The sequence below is a fragment of the Sinocyclocheilus anshuiensis genome, unplaced genomic scaffold (genome assembly GCF_001515605.1).
Source record: "Sinocyclocheilus anshuiensis isolate Anshui unplaced genomic scaffold, SAMN03320099.WGS_v1.1 scaffold1127, whole genome shotgun sequence".
NCBI lineage: Eukaryota > Metazoa > Chordata > Actinopteri > Cypriniformes > Cyprinidae > Sinocyclocheilus > Sinocyclocheilus anshuiensis.
This window is the reverse complement of record NW_015546115.1, coordinates 974,550-975,160: the sequence shown is the minus strand read 5'-3', so window position 1 is coordinate 975,160 and position 611 is coordinate 974,550.

The window sequence follows — 611 nt, the reverse complement described above, 5'->3', positions numbered from 1 at the left end:
CCGCAGCCCTGCAGAGTTTTGCTTCAACCCTAATCAAACACACCTGAACAAGCTAATCAAGGTCTGAAGGGTTATTAGGAAGCTACAGGCAGGTGAGTTTTAATTAGGGTTGGAGCTGAACTCTGCAGGGCTGCGGCTCTCCAGGACCGGAGTTCGCCACTGCTGATCTAGTATGTCTAGTACAGTGTTTCCCAACCCTGGACCTGGAGGCACCCCACCACTGCACATGTTGCATGTCTCCTTTCTCTGACACACCAATTTCAGGTGTTTGAGTCTACTAATGAGCTGATGACCTGAATCAGGTGTGTTTGATTAAGGAGACATGCAAAACGTACAGTGTTGGGGGTGCCTCCAGGACCAGGATTGGGAACCACTGCTTTAGGCCACATGCAGCACACATTAGGCAGGGATCCTCAAATCTGGCCCAAGAGATCCACTTTCCTGCAGAGTTTAGCTCTAACCCTAATCAAACACACCTAAGCATGCTAATCATTGTCTTCGGGATCATTAGAAAATCACAGGTAGGTGACGTTGATCAGGGTTAGAGCTAAACTCTGCAGCGCATTGGCCCTCCAGGGCAAGATTTGAGGAACCCTGGTTTAGACCAGCTG